The sequence below is a fragment of the Chiloscyllium plagiosum genome, unplaced genomic scaffold, assembly GCF_037043375.1.
Source record: "Chiloscyllium plagiosum isolate Xiang-an unplaced genomic scaffold, Cpla_swu_hap1 HiC_scaffold_17, whole genome shotgun sequence".
NCBI classification, from domain to species: domain Eukaryota; kingdom Metazoa; phylum Chordata; class Chondrichthyes; order Orectolobiformes; family Hemiscylliidae; genus Chiloscyllium; species Chiloscyllium plagiosum.
Window position 1 is genome coordinate 49,842,478 of NW_028270155.1, and position 16,230 is coordinate 49,858,707.

The window sequence follows — 16,230 nt, forward strand, 5'->3', positions numbered from 1 at the left end:
AATGTATTTTCCCATGGAAAAAATGTTAGAACTTCTCAAAGGCAGCGTAGCAATGAGATGTGCTATTGTATCAGTGTACTGCATCACAAAATGTTACAATGCGTAATCCTCTATGGAATATGTTTGTGATCTAAGCTATACTCAGGAAAGACTCAGAATTAAGGCCATGCAATTTTCTGTAGGTAGCAGCTATCTTCCTATCTACTTAGTCAGGACGTTATACATGTTAAAAGAGGTTTAAAACATCCATTTATTTATGTTTTCTTCTATTGGCTTTCGTAGCTTACAGTTTCTTTTCAGAAAGTGCTGTCTTCAAATCAGTTTTTGCAACAACCTGCTGAGAATTTTCTTTCTACCTTTTGCCTTTTGCTGATTAAGATCAAGATGAACCCTGTCAAACCAATTTGATTGGTTACACGCAAACATAACTGTTTCTCAAAATCTACTGAAATCAATTTACTATTATCAGACAGCAACATGTAAAGGTCAAATTGCCACAGTCCTAGTGGGCCATAGGGCTGCTCTCTCACTAGAGACAGACGACTAGTGGTGGTTTAACCTGAGGTTCAACGCACCTATGCATTGCAAACCAGCCAACTGAGCGAACCAAACCCTGCAGTAACATGAAGGTACATCACATGCGCAGTTAAAGGGAAAGGCAAAATGTGTTGTCAGTGATTCTTTGCTTCCCCACAAAGTACACTTCACTGTGATTGGTCGCTTAACAATATCTCTGGATGCCTAGACATCAAAAAGGGAAGTCTACATCACAAATACCACTAGATTTTTGTGGACAATATCACTTGACTATTAACTGAAATTCATTGTTGGTTTATCATACCATATCAAATCAGGAAGGTGGTAGTGCTTAACTGGATTCTTAACTTAGAGACTCAGGCTAAAGCACTGGGAACATGGGTTTTATTTCCTACATGGTAACAATTAGAAATTTAAGTTGAATTAATGTCTATAATTCAATTAATTAATTAACAACATTCAATTAATTAATAATTCAGAAATTTTAAGCAACCTTAAGTAATGGTGATGATGAAGCTACTGTCAATTATTGTAAAAACTGGTTCTGGTTCACTAAGTTCTTCTGAGGAAGAAAAATTGCCGTCTTTTCCTGCTCTGGCCAATGTGTGTCTCCAGGCCCAAAGCATTGTCCTATGAAATGGCCTACAGAAAAGTCAAGAATTTAAAAAAATGGATGGACAACCTTGCATCAACCTAGGCACCAGAAACAACAACAACACACCCAGTGCTGTTGATCCTGCAAAGTTCTGTTTGGGAATATCAGTGGGCTTAGTCCAATTCAACTCACTTTGCATGATATAAAGAAATGACTGAGGGTGCTAGATACTACAAAGGCTGTGGGTCCCAATGTAATCTCAAAATAGTGCTGAAGACTTGTCCTCTACAGCTAGCTGTGCACGTAGTCAAGCTATAACAGTACAGCACTGAAAATGTGTTGCTGGAAAAGCGCAGCAGGTCAGGCAGCATTGAAGGAGCAGGAGAATCAACAGTTCGGGCATGAGCCCTTCTTCAGGCTCATGCCCGAAATGTCGATTCTCCTGCTACTTGAATGCTGCCTGACCTGCTGCGCTTTTCCAGCAACACATTTTCAGCTCTGATCTCCAGCATCTGCAGTCCTCACTTTCTCCCAGAAGGTTTATAACAGTACAGCTACAACACTGATATTGACCTAACTGTAAAATATTGTCAACGTATCTTCTGTATGCAAAAAGCAGGACACATCCAAAATGGTCAATTACTGTTTGATCAGTCTACTCTCAATCATCAGTAAAGTGATGGAAGATGTAATCAACAGTGTTATTACATTTATTCGGTAGTATTTAAAATGAGAGTGCCACCACCCTGCAAATTCCACTCTAAGCTACGCACTATTTTAACTAGAAACTAAATTGCCGTTTCTTAATGTCACTGGATTAAAGTCCTAGCACTTTCTCCCTAACAGCACTGCTGATGTATTTGCACCAAATGGACTACAGTGGTTCCAGAAGACAGCTCACTGCCATCTTTTCTAGGGCAATGACTGTACTATGCATAAGCAACATGAGCACTTTTTTCCACAACAGGATACTATCATCAAGCCAAAAAGACATTCTGAAAAGCACAAAATGAATATTGTGGAATATGAATTTCAATGATAGTGTGATGCCAGGTATGTAAGCTGTATGTTCCAACCACTGGTGTATCACATCAAATAGCACAGCAGTTTGGCTATTCATAAAAGTAAGTACATTGACTGTACTCAACCAGACATATTTGCAAAACTAGAGTCTAAATTTAAATGTGCTTTTGCAGCTGGACAACACTTGCAAAGCAACCACAATTCTGTTAACAACCAAGTTAAGATTATGTATTCTAGGTGGCTATTATGCATTCTAGAAAACAAAGCTTAGGGTTATCCATTCTGCACCCCATCTTTACTATGTACCTGCTGTATTCATGTGCATAGGACCTAAAGTTACTTTGTTGAGAGAAGATGAGAGTGTAAGTGAGGAGACAGGTTTGCAATTGTGTGAGAGCAGAAGGGCGTGGCTGGAGATATTTGGAGGGGTAAGATGCCAGGTGGTTGAGAGGTTAGGGTGGCAGGTTATTTAGAAAGTGGGATGTGGGAGATGTAGAATGCCAGGAGGTAAGTTCTAAGCTGTCAGGTACGTGGGTGAGAGCTTGATAGGTTCAGTGGAGTGTAGAGGTGGGTGGAGTTGGATTGGTGGTGGGGGTTGTCGGGAGGGAAGGGGAGGGTTTGCAGAAGGGACAGGGTGGAAGGAGCCCTTGGTGGAAAGATGGGGGATGACCTTGGGTGTCTAAGTGTATGTTGTCAGTGAAGTGCTGGTTGAGTGTGCATGAGGTCTAGGGACGGTGGGGATGGCTGTACCAATGTGAGGGCATCAGTGGTAAATTGAGGGGTTAGTTTATTAGTTAACAAGGAATTAGGGCAGGTTTTAATCTCTCTAATGTTTCCTACCTATATATTAAGTCATATGAGTTGGTATCGTCCAATGTGTCTGATTCTAACTCATAGTTAGGAACATTTTTGGAAGACTCCAGGCAGTGGGCTTGAAGTTCGATCTTTCTGGAGCCAGGGAGCCAGCAGCATTGGCTGCGTTGTCTTGTAGCACAACACAATGTGGTTTTGCTTTAATTGAGGAATATTGTGGAATTATTAAATTTTTGAAGGGTTGAGTTCTATAATCTTATACAACTTTATGAATAGCATAAACCAGTACTCTTCATAATTATATTTGCTTAACTATTACATTTAATATTTGGTTAATATTGCCCTCTTTTGTAGAGTCCAAAGAAACGATCTGGGAGACTTTCTGGGTTGGTGTTTGGCAGGTGAAAGATTATATATACTGCATCTGGAGAAGTTAAATATTATAAAAAAAATGCTTTGAGACTCAATGGAAAATAAATGCAGATGAAATTAGGAAAGGTTTATGAATCATAGGCAGAAGGAAGAAATTAGATGTTACTTTAGTGGAACACAGGAAGTGTCAGCATGTTTTTTCTGCTTCTTAAATCCTATATAGCAAACTTTGTTTTAACTGGTATCTTATAAACTGGCACTCTTGATAAACAGGTAAAAATTATGTACCTCAAATGCCACAAAGTTTATTCTATTATTGCCATCTCCACGATGTCCACGTAGTTGGTTAAAGATGCAAGTGAGAAGCTGGAAGTTTTATTTAAGGCAAAGTTGCATTATTATTTAAGTTATTTATGCTGTAAATAAAGTATAATAATGATGTGTCTACCTTCTGCATTGCATTTCTATTATTTAATATGTGTTTTTACATTGATTATGTAAACCTCTTGATCAACCAATGCTCCTGGTCTTATATGTGTCAGTTAATAGAAAGTGTGCTGTACTAATGCTTTCTATGAAACTCATTAGTATTTGCTTCAAGCTACTAAATGCACACTTTTAAACTTCAGTCATTTAGTTCTACTAATGTATAATGTTTTCAACTCTTTCCTTTTCTTTTCTGTCAGTGTGTTGATAGCCCTTTCAGGTTTTTTTTCTAATCTGTCCTGACATAGTTTATCATTCACATGAGAATTGATGAACACCTTGAACATTAAGGAGTCTTGTAGTTTGAATACAAACCCAATGCACTTAAGTAGCCAGGTCAGCTCAGCAAAACTTTTTGAAGGTCATTATTGCATTGTTGTCATTAACTTTATAAAAGAAATCAAGTTCGAGCTGCAATTTACGTGAATCAGCAAATTCAATAAATACTTGAAGCTTCAGAGTACCTTTTGATTACAAGTGAACTACTGCTTGTGTTGTTTACCTGTGAAAATTTTGATTGCTATTTTATGTTAGTAGTTTATTTCCCATCTTCAGCTAGGCTAATCCATTCACACATGGAAGATACATGTTAGATTCCTAAAGGACTGACTTGCTGAGACGTTCAACTGGAAGTCACTTATGTCATGTGAGGGGATCCCTTCTTGTAAGATTCAGTAGCAAATTCTACACCACCAATACCAGCCCTGCTACAACCCGAGCAACTCTTTCCTCCCACCCCCCCCCCCCGAAAAAAACATGCACACACTTCATTGTAACAATGAAAAGGTCTTTTGTGCTGTTCCTACAATAAGATAGACATCAAATCATATCTAGGATAATACAATATTATGTGGTAAAATAATTAAATAATGTGAAATGGTATAGAAGCTCTGTGGTACAGCGCTCAATATTTCATATGCCGTGTTGTGAGTTTTCTGAGTTGCATTATGTATTATCATTGGTTTATGGTATTTCAATTGACATTTGCCTCATAACAGAATAAGAAGTATCTGTGATAATTTGTTTTCATACTGTTTATCCTTTCCAGTTAGTAACTCATGACTATTTTATTCATATCTTGTTCTGACCCTGATCTAAAGCATCGCAAACTTAATACAAGAGAATTATTTAAAAAACGCTATTTAAACTGCTGATCCTGTGAGCACTGTAGTGACTCGTATGAAACACAGAGCTGAGGTGACAGGTAAAGCTATTCATTGGATACATGTATACAGTAACTCAGAAGTTAGAACCTAAGACGTTGATTTCCAAGTGGAAATAGACAGAGCAGAAACTTTCTCCAAATCCTTTACTACATAAAACATGAATGGTTGACATTTATGACCTGAATGCAATTACTGACCTGAATGCAATTACTAACCTGACTGCATGTAGATGCATGCCTTGGGACCTATCTCTTTCCTTAATTCTTCATCTAATGTTTACCCAGGAACAAGAGCCCACCATGTCCAAACTCAAATTCTACAAATTTATCAACACCCATTTGGAGCAAAAATGCAAATGTTTAGCACTGCTAGCTTCTTGGCCTTCTTATTATGCATTACTTGTATAATTCTCCACTTTTTTCCGTTCAAGTGAACAAAAAGTCTGAATGAAATTTCTAATAATTTGAACAGCCTCTAATTTACCAGTCAAAGCAATACTATTTGACATATATATTCAGAATGTTTGGCTGAAATATTCTTGGGAATGTAGAAGAGATCATGACACTCAAAGATGATCAGGGAGTAAGCATTTTTCAATCAATGTGCATCCATGTTATGACACACATCTGACACATCTAAGACCCCAAATTGTAGGTTTCTGGTTATTTTCAATAAACCTGTTTGGGCATGTTATGATACACCTTCAAAGCTGCTGTGACCTGAACCCAGACCTTCTGGCCCACAGATAGGGACACTACCATTTCATGAAACTTTATTGCTGGAACAGCACAGCAGGTCAGGCAGCATCCAGGGAACAGGAGATTCGACGTTTCGGGCACCGGCCCTTCTTCAGGAGAAGGGCCGGTGCCCGAAACGTCGAATCTCCTGTTCCCTGGATGCTGCCTGACCTGCTGTGCTGTTCCAGCAATAAAGTTTCAACTTTGATCTCCAGCATCTGCAGATCTCACTTTCTCCACACTACCATTTCATGACAAGAGTTCTTAGGATTGGGGAGTATGCATATTGTTTAGACCAACATTTCCCCTCTAACAACACCAACTGCAATAGACCTAGTGATTATTGATCACATTGCTGATGGTCGGGTATTTTAGTGTGCAACTAGGCTGCTACTTTTGCTGTATCTCAACAGTGGTTATGAATTAAATGTATTTAATTGGCTAGTGGCAATTTGCTTTGTCCTGAGATTCTGAGCTGTACGTTTTTTTCTTTTTCTATGATAGTCTAACTTATTGAGGATTACACTGTGGATTTTTGTGACAGAACAACAGATAGTAGGTCTGATAGTATAACCGTAATCTCCTCAAGAAATTCAAAGGATAACATGCACCATGGGAGCTGGGCTTTCAAATAAGATCCCAGTCTTGAACTTAAGCTGTGTACTATTTTATAACCTAACACTGTGAAATTGCACTGTGATCTTCTTTCACTTTGGGTAATTTATTTTCATGTGCGGCTATCATGTCAGACAAAACTAGGTAGGATGCTACTTCATATTGTTGATTTGTGCTGCTATTCATGATAAAGGATTAAAGCTTGGCATAATAATCACATACTCAGCTAGCAATAATCACCAGTTGATTACTGGAAACTAATGGGATTGGCATTTGTACTGAAAAGTCATGCTTTTTACAAGTTCATGAAAGGAATATTAAAAGTGATTATTCTGTAGGACATAATATGCAATTTCACATTGATTTTAAGAATGTGAGTGCATTTTCATTTTTTTCTTATTGTCTTTCTTCTGAAGGTGTTAGTTCACACAGAGTGTGCAAATCTATTGATGCCACTCACACTGCAATACCTCACAACTTTGTTTCATGTGTGAGTGTCATAGGTCTGTTTGACAATGGGAGCAATCACAATTGAGCGTGTTTCTGATCGACCCCCATTCTACATGCTTGTTTTTTGCCAGCGCACCCGCCCGCCCCTACACCAACACATACAGCAAAGATTAGCTCTCTGAGCAGTCAAATATACTTAAATTGATGGTTTCCTTGTCTGTAACACATCACACCACTCAGTGCTCAGCCTCCGACCTCTCCCAAGTAAGAGGGGAACTCTAATGGTAATTACAGAATGGTAGTAATAAATTCAACAGTTAGAGATTGCTATCTTTATATTGAGCATGATTCTTGACACTAATTCATTTTCAAATTTTTCACATTGCATAATTTATTACAATTCTGGATCCAAAATGTCACTCTATTAATTTTAGCTCCCTTTTTCTATCAGAATATTGTTCACTGTATCAGCTATATGGTAGACTGCAATAAACAGATTGTATTGAATGCTAATTTTTGTTTTATTGCTAGACACTTTGGCCTCCCTTAAATTTCTGAGAGAGTCAAATGCATGAAATGAGATCCTTTATGAACTATTTAACTTTGATGTTTAGCAGTTCAATCAAAATAGTTTTAATGGTGTCCATTGATCTGTCAGTCATAGTGAGATAAGACTGCATGGAGGGAGGTTATTGTTGAGCTTATATGAAGTTCTTAAGATTGTTATGTTTTTGGAATATCCCTTTGACATAGGTTCAAGTGGAAAGAGAGAGTGGTCAATGTAACCTTTTGGAAATTTTGCCTAAATGGATGGTTTGGTTGTTGAAGATTCCAGGAGGTTGGGACGGTGAGCATTTTGTACTGGGAAGAAGAAGCCATTAATTCATACCTGTAAATGCACTTGCTGATCCAAAGCTAGGCATGTCGAGATCTCCCAATCCTGTCCCCATCAGTTCACGCTGATTGTTGTGAGGCTTGTGTTATGTGAGTGGGGGTGTTGAATTCCTCTAGATAGATGTCTTGAATGGGACATCTTTTAATGTAGGAATGCTGTTCAGCATCAACCAATGCACAACCCTTGACAGAAGAAAGATCCAGTGCCAGTGGCAAAGAAACCTTGATGACTGGGGTCCTCCCTACTGCTGAAAACGTCATCCACCATCAAACTGTTGACATTGTATGGATATTTTCCACCTGATTTGCCATTGAGGACTTGTTTTGGATTGCATTTTGTCTTGATCCTCCCCTTCAAATTTACCATCATAGGTGGCCCTCCCAGAGTTGAGAACTCCTGATAGCATTGCACCCAGGATCAATGAAACACTCAAACCTCTGCATTTCAGCAAGTTAACAATCCACAGAAAGCCAGTAATATTTACAATTAAGAGAAAGTATAGCCATGGAGAGGGTTTTTCTGATGGTTTATTGATTAAGTGGGGACTTTTTTTGTAGTTTCGAGTCTAAGTTACCTCTCAATAGTGCTTAGACAAGATAGCTTTTAATTTTTTTGCTACAATGAAAGTCTAAAAATTGAAAATTTGGTTTGTGACCCTTCCAAGTAGGCACAGGAAAATCAAATATTTTTCTAAAAGTTATTGGTTTCAATGGGGATCTTAACCTTATGTACATCAAGGTTAATGAGGCTTTAAAATAAGAAAGCTATTAGTTGTTGATGTTAAAGCCTCAGCCTTTCTATCTTGAAGCAATGTGAGACCATAAGACTTAGGAGCAGAAATTTGGCCATTCGGCCCATTGAGTCTGCTCCACCATTCAGTCATGGCTGATACATTTTCTCAAACCCATTCTCCTGATTTCTCCCCATAACCTTTGATCCTGTTGACAATCAAGAATTCATCTACCTCTATCTTAAATATACTCAATCACCTGGCCTCCACAGCCTTCTGTGGTAATGAAGTCAAGCATTATTAGTGTTTTATCCCGTTGGTAAAAGGTTAGTGCTGCCAATACATTAATGAAATCTGTCAGTGGCTGCTGAAGAATTTGTTGCTAACATCAATAAAGTTATAACTTCACTGGCCTAGGAATATTTTGACAGATATTATCTTATTGTAAAAACGGCTGACATTTCCAAGATATTAAATATCAAACTGTTAAATTATCTCCTTTCCTTGAACTTGCATTGATTTTTTTCAAACATTACTTGGTATCATTTGAAATAAACATACTACTGTATCACACTGACCTATTGGATGTCCAATTTATGGGGGAATTTTGAAATTACTGCCATTTGGACTAACCACTCAAAGTCCATACAATCCCTTTGCACAGACACGAGCGCAGATGTGTTCGTATCAGAATTGTATTGTCAAACCTTTATGATATGAGTTTCACATGTTTAGCAACAACTGTATGCTTTATATTTACTGTCCGATTTCATACTCTTTAACATTCATGTTCAACTTGTGTGATTTCTAACTATGTTCAAGTCAGACAGCTGAGTGAATTTAGAGATGGAAAATATATTTTCAGGAGATAAGGATCATGCCCATGTTTCAAAATTATAAATTGTAAGGATTAATATTATTGTATGTTATTTTACTGCCAGATTGTTTTTAATATTAGGATTTCCGAATTTGGTTACGATCCTTAGAACTAATTATGAAAGGACATTGGAGGTGTGCATTCCACTGACTGACTCATTCTGAGTTCATTTTACACTTCTTTTAACCTGAATCTCAGGAGAAAGGTAAGAAGTAAGAATGTAACTCTACAGAACTGCTCCCTTTAAGGTTCTAAATGTCAACAGCATGATGTAAATAGCCAATTGCTGATCTCAGAAATTCACTGTTGTTCAGTTTCTTCATTTTCAATGTGAATGATATTTATGATGTAAAATTAAACAGATATTTAAAATACAAGTTAGTTTGCTAAAGATTTTGTAGGCATAACTAAAATATCAAATCATAGAATCCTTTCAGTGCGGATAGAGGCCATTCACCCCCATCCAATCTGCACAAACCCTCTGAACAGCATTCCACCCAGAACCTGCGTCCTCCCATCCCCTTGAATCTGCATTTACCATGACTAATCCAATGAACCTAGCACATCCCTCGACACTATAGGGCAATTTAGCATGGCCATTCCACCTAACCTGCACATTTTTGGACCATGGGCGGAAATTACAGTACCCAGAGGAAACACATGCAGACACAGTGAGAATGTGCAAAGTCTACAAAGACAGTGAATTGAACCTGGGTCTCTGGCGTTGTGAGGCAGTAGTGCTATCTGCCCTGCCACCATGCTTCCTGTAAAGGTTTGGAATGACAAACTAGCAGCACATGCAGTAGTAGTGGTATTTGAACCCACACCTCCATAGACACTAGAGCCTAAAGCCTAAATCCAATGACTTAGACCCTTCAACCATGCTACTGTAAAGTGGTGATTTCTATATCGAAAATTATTTTTCTTAACTTCATAATGTAGATAATTATAATAATGTTTGTAATTAAATGTATAAAACAAATTAGAACAGTAGTTTGTAAGATTATTGTCCTATGTTTTACAGAGAGAGATAGACTGTCAAATCCTCTTAAGGATAACAGACCATAGAGTTAGGATCAAAGTAATTGGGAAACCTGGGACTTGTTCCTTACTTCCTAATATCATGAATTTTTTTACATCATAGATTCTGATTAGGAATGTTAGACTTCAGATTTCTAACAGAGTAAACTGTGAGATGTGTTCAAATCTGGTGTCAACCATCCTCATACCAAGCAAATCCAAAGGGAAAGATTTACCAACTGAAAGATGAATTTTAATGCTTTTCAACCTCACTACGTCCTGAGTTGATCAAAGTAGAAGATTGACAGTATCTGTTGAAAATTATTCATGACTGGACTCCCTGCCCTCCAGGCTAATGAATACAACAGACAAGCAACATCGTGAGCCTCCTACTTGTGGCAAATGCAGCCTCCTGCATTTAGAAACAAACTGTCTTTTTCAAATGTTTTCAATATCACACCATTCATTATAAAGACATTCCTCTTTGACAATCACGATCAATCAGAATCAGAACTTCCAACAAAGGACAGGGAAAGCATCCTTTGTGAAACATGTTCTTCTTAAATTTGTATTTTTTTCTAATCAACCTGTTTGGAGATGCTGTTACACACTTCTGGAGCAGATTGACTTGAACCCAGATCTCCTGGCTCAGAGATGGACACACCAGCACTGTGTCATGAGACTCCTAACTATAAAAGTTCAAGGATCTTTAGAAGCCTCCAGGAGGTCAGCATTTACTTGTATTGTAAGAATAACAATTATTTTGTAACAACACTGGTGCTCAACATTTTCAGTTATAACAGGGATTTGTTAAATATTCAACTGTTTCAATTGGATTTACCCCTGTTTGGTAGTACAGTATTTTAGTATTTTGGGATGTATACGAATTCTCCATGTGAACTGCTTTGATCTAAGTTAATTGTCAAGGAAGTGTGCCACTCTCTAAAACGAAAAGTAGGTAATCAATCCATGCACTTATAAACTACTTTTAGACGGGGGAGCATAGATCAGAAGCTAATAGATAAGATGTTGTCTGTCCTCTGACTCATGAAAGCTAAAGGGAAAGAATAGTAACTACTATTTGTGAGGTAGCACAGGGAATTTGTTGAAATGTTTCGACACTTGCATTTATACTCCTTTGTGAAATCTTGAAAATTTGTCAATCTTTGGTACTAGTGTAAAAGAGAGTTGAAAGCACCCTGCATGAACTTTACACCACTGAACATGAACTTAGATGACAAGCTGGATGGGTTGAATGACCTTTTCTCATTTGCTCTTTCTGATGTTCTTATTTAGTATTAACATATTTGTTGTGAACAAGACATCCAATCTTAAATACTGCGCAGTTGCAATGGTATCTCTGCTACAAAAGGGGTATATTTTATTTATATGACAATGTACATAATTGTGAGGCTTCTTCAATTATTACTTTTAATTTATTAGTATTTATATCAATGTATTTTGCTGTGCAATATTAATATGTTTATGTCCTTAGTATTTTGTCAATTTTTATATATTAGGATAATGTAATAATAATGCATCTACACTTAGAATAGTCCCTTTTTATATATGTTTTTGGAAACTGCAAGTTGGGTGTTAAGTATTCTTTGGTAAGAAGGTGTTCAGAAAAGAAAGGAAAGGAGGGGTGCAGTATTGGTTAAGGACAGTAATGCAGTACTGGAGAAAGAGTTTGGTTAGAGCTAAGGAACAAAAAGAGTACAATCACACAGCCCAGTATGACCTATAGATAATCAACTAGTGGGACGAATGTAGGGAAATAAATCTGCAGGAAAATTATAGAGTAGTTATAATGCAGGACTTCCACTAAATAGACTGGGATACTGACAGCGTAAGAGGCAACAAGGGGGAAGCAATCCTAGATTTTGTTCAGGTGAATTTCCTGCAGTGTTGTGTGTCCAATCAAACAAGGAAAGATGCACTGTTGGAAGTGATTCTTGGAAATGAATTGGACCACGTGAATCAGTTTCTAGATTAGAGTGGTGCTGAAAAAGCACAACAGTTCAGGCAGCATCTGAGGAGCAGGAAAATCGACGTTTCAGGCAAAAGCCCTTCATCAGGAATAGAAGCAGAGTGCCTGCAGCATCTGCAGTCCTTGTTTTTACCGCGTGAATCAGTTGTCAATGGGAGGGCATTTAGAAGACAGCGATCCTTGTATTCTAAGGTTTAAGATGATGGTAGCTAATGACAATGGTGAGTACAGAGTAAGGATAATCAATTGTTGAGAGTTGACTTCAATGGGGCAAGAACAGAACTAGGGAGGACAGACAGGAGTGAAAGGTTGGTGAGAAAGTCTGCAACTAAGCAATGGGTTACCTTAAAAGAGGAGACAGTTCAGGTACAGTCGATGTATATTCCCTCAAAATGGAAAGTTAAGACAACCAAATCCAGAACACTCTGAATGGCAAAGGAAATAGAAATTAAGATCAAGAAGAAAAGGTGTTCTTATGCTGGGTGTCAAGTAGAAACTCCAAGCAAGAACCAAGAGGAATAGAGAATGTTCAATGGCAGGTGAAAAAGGCATATTAGAGAAGCAAAGAGGAAAATCCCAAAGCTTTCCATAACCAAAGAAATAATAAAAGAATGGTAAAGGGAGGAGTAGGGCCAATTTATAACCAAAAAGGGGATTTACATATGCAGGCTGCGGGCATAGTTGAGGAAATAAATGAATGATTTGCACCTGTCTTTACTAAGGAAGGAGATCCTGTCAGGACATGGCGAAAGTGGAGGAAACTCTGCCATTTAATGGATGGAAGAAGTGTTGAATAGGTAGTCAGTACTTAAAGTTGACAGGTGTTATGATCAGGCTAGACACCCTCAAAACAATTCAAGAAAGTAGCCCAGACCCTAACTTTGCTAGTTGTTTCAATTAGGTGTAATGTATTTATTCCAGGAGAGATACAGCTGGTCAAACTACTTAGTTTTTAACAAAACAAAATTTATTTACAGCATTAACGGATGAAACACAAACAAAAGAGAACAGAAAACCAAATAACTTTACCTATCTGAAAACTTAGCTTAATGATGCTGTTCCAAATATTTGCAACAATCCCCGTAAACATCCCTAGGCTCAAAAGGTAAAATCAAACACAGGGTCTTCTAGGAGAGGTGTCAGAGAGAGAGAGGTGGATCAGCACAGACCTGCTTCTTTGAGTCCAGCAGCTTCAAAACTACTTGACTACTTTCAGTGAATAGCCAGACTGCCAAAAACCAAATCAGAGAAAAGCTGAGCTGGAGAAGTGGCCACTCCCCTTTCATTGTACAAATGTCTTGTTTTTAAACTTGAAAGCCTTTTGACTAAGGCAGTATCTGTTAGCTATAATCAAATTGGCCCTAAAATACATCCAAGGCCAGACCTTTGATTTTACGACCTCCTGACAAAGAAAACAAGGATAACATAACCTTGTTAGAGGAGCGTCATCATCATACCTCCCTCTTAAAAGATCAATATCCAAAGGTGGCTTCATTTTAAAAGCCCTTAATCTTATACTGTTAGTACTCTACAGCACCCACATACATTATATTGAAAATAATCATGCAAACATGCACTACTACATTTTGTTTCAGTCTGTTTTCCTCCTGCGACCAAACAACTCCATTTCTCATGCAAGTCTCAACAATGCATCGGCAGTCACATTTTCTCATCCTGCCACATGCATAATTTTCAAATTGAGTGGCTGTAATAACAAGCTCCATCTAAACAGTGTGGCATTTTTGTCCTTAGATTTCTCTGCAACTTCAATGGGTTATGTACAGTGTATATGATTGTCCCAGATATGTTACTGGTTGCATAAAGATTGAAATATTGTAATGCCAACACTAAGCTCAAAGCCGCCATCTCAACTGTCAAATATTTCTGCTGACGAATGTTCAGTTTACTGGAGAAATATCTGATAGGTCTTCCTACCTTCTTCTTGTCTTTCTACAAGAACACAGCACTGACACCCATATCACTTGCATTGATAGCAACCTTGAATGGCTTTGCATAATTAGGTGTGGCTAATGCCAGGGCAGTGGTTAACACTGCTTTCAGACTGTCAATTGCATTCTGACTGTCCACTGAAACTTCTTGCCTTTCTTTAGGACTACAGTGAGTAGAGCAGCCTCGCTGCTATAATTTGGTAAGATAAATTGCATTCAATCCCAGGAATCATAGTACTGCTCTTTTTATCAGTGTAATGGGAAACTCCCCAATTACATTTGTTTTGTATCCCATAGGGCCATTTGTCCATTCCAATAACATGGCCCAGGAAGGTGATTTGGCTTTGGCAAATTCACTTTTAGCCAGGTTTATCACCAAGCCTGCCTTGTGAAATCAATCGAACAAGTCTGATAAATGTTGCAAATGTTCCTTCCATGTATGACTAAAAATCACCAGGTCATCAATATATACTAGACAGTTGGGTACTCCAGCAATGACTTTATTGGTTAGTCTCTGAAATGTGGCTGATGCATTTTTCATGCCAAATGGCATGACTTTAAACTGATACAGTCCATTTGGCATTATGAAAGCCAAAATTGCCTTTACTCTTTCTGACCTGTCAATATCCTCTGAGCAATTTCAACAGAAATATAAGTTGCTTGTCCCACCTTTTCAACACAGTCTTCCAAATGTGAATCAGATATGCATCTGTGTTTGTATCTGCTTTGACTTTGTGATAGTCCACATATAACCACTGGCTACCATCTAGTTTTGGCACCATTACTATGAGTGAGCTCCAGTCACTATAACTCGTCTTGGAGCATGCCTTCAATCTTCTTTTGAACCTGTGCCAACTTTAGAGGGTTATGCCTATCAGGATGTTGCTGAATCGGAACAGCATCTCCTATATCTACATCATGCACAATTAGGTGAGTAGTTCCCAGCTTATTTCTATGTATCTCCCTATGTGATAGTAAGAATTCTTTCAGGTCATTTCAATTTTCCTCTGGAAGATAACTCAATAATTTATCCAAATTTTTGACAGCTTCCTCATTGTCCAATTTAATTTTAAGGAATGTCCAATTCAGAATCCTCTGAACCTGGTTCTTCCCTCTTTGCTGTAACCAGAACACTGTCTCCTTTGGCTTTCCTTCCCTGTCAAAATACCTTTTGAGCATTTTCACGTGATGCATTCTGTGAGATTTCTTTCTGGCTAGAGTCCTTAACAAATAGTTCACCTCACTCAATTTCCTTTTGACTTGATAAGGTCCACTAAACCTTACTTTTAAAGATTCACCTATCCTTGGAAGTAACACTAACACCTTATCCCCGATAGCAGAATTGCGAGTTTTTGATTTCTTGTCTGCTTCCTGTTTTATTGTATGCTGTGATACTTTTAAACACTGTCTAGCCAACTTCCCTGCTCTATTTAATCGTTCCCTAAAACTTGACACATAGTCCAAATATGTGGTCTCTGAATTATGACTTACCAATTTCTCCTTAATCAATTTTAGTGGGCCCCTTACTTCATTCCCAAAAACTAATTCGAATGGACTGAATTTGGTCAATTCATTTGCTGCCTCTCTGATCGCAACAAGCACAAACGGAATTCCCTTATCCCAATCATCTGGGTAGTCATGATTATAAGACCTGAACATGGTCTTTAATGTCTGATGCCACCTTTCTAGCGCTCCCTGTGATTCTGAATGGTACTCTGTAGATTTGAATTGTTTTATTCCTAAGCTGTCTGTAACTTGCTTGAATAATTTTGTTGTAAAGTTTGACCCTTGATCTGATTGTATCTCTGAGTAGTCCATATATAGTCAAAAAATTTGAGTAATTCCTCTACAATCCTTTTAGCTGTGATAATGTGTAATGGAACGGCCTCTGGAAATCTAGTTGACACATCCATTATTGTTAACATATATTGACTCCCACATCTTTTTTGGTAGGGGTCCTACACAATCAACTAAG

The 16,230-nt window shown here is 37.9% G+C and overlaps 1 protein-coding gene across 8 annotated transcripts in view; it reads left to right on the forward strand.

Moving 5' to 3' along the window:
* fto (FTO alpha-ketoglutarate dependent dioxygenase) overlaps positions 1-16,230 on the forward strand; it is a 420,844-nt gene that overhangs the window by 193,151 nt on the left and 211,463 nt on the right. Inside the window, exons 9-10 of one of the 8 annotated variants that reach the window (XR_015759951.1) lie at positions 9,378-9,501; positions 10,441-11,807. The exons of the other annotated variants lie outside the window; for them this stretch is intronic. The gene's annotated coding sequence lies outside the window, so the exon portion shown is untranslated. Of the gene's footprint in view, positions 1-9,377; positions 9,502-10,440; positions 11,808-16,230 lie in introns of those variants that run through there. 8 annotated transcript variants of the gene reach the window in all.